At 58.9% G+C, this 275-nt stretch overlaps 1 non-coding gene across 1 annotated transcript; it reads left to right on the top strand.

Annotated features, from left to right (window-relative positions):
• Positions 1-27: 27 nt before the first annotated feature.
• Positions 28-181, top strand: LOC121939946. The gene has a single exon (XR_006105549.1). It is a non-coding gene; the product is annotated as a 5.8S ribosomal RNA (ribosomal RNA).
• Positions 182-275: the final 94 nt, after the last annotated feature.

Below are 275 nucleotides of genomic sequence, written 5' to 3'. Positions count from 1 at the left end.
TTTCCCAACAATCGAAAAAAACGTGACAACTCTTAGCGGTGGATCACTCGGCTCGTGCGTCGATGAAGAACGCAGCTAGCTGCGAGAACTAATGTGAATTGCAGGACACATTGATCATCGACACTTCGAACGCACCTTGCGGCCCCGGGTTCCTCCCGGGGCTACGCCTGTCTGAGGGTCGCTTTGCCATCAATCGGAAACGCCCCGCGTTCCCCGCGGCTGGGGCAGTCGCAGGTGCCTCCGGGCGCCTTCGTCCCCCTAAGTGCAGACTCCAA

The sequence above is a fragment of the Plectropomus leopardus genome, unplaced genomic scaffold (assembly GCF_008729295.1).
Source record: "Plectropomus leopardus isolate mb unplaced genomic scaffold, YSFRI_Pleo_2.0 unplaced_scaffold67853, whole genome shotgun sequence".
Lineage (NCBI taxonomy): Eukaryota > Metazoa > Chordata > Actinopteri > Perciformes > Serranidae > Plectropomus > Plectropomus leopardus.
Note: the sequence above shows the minus strand (reverse complement) of the source record. Positions and strands in the feature narration are given on the sequence as shown.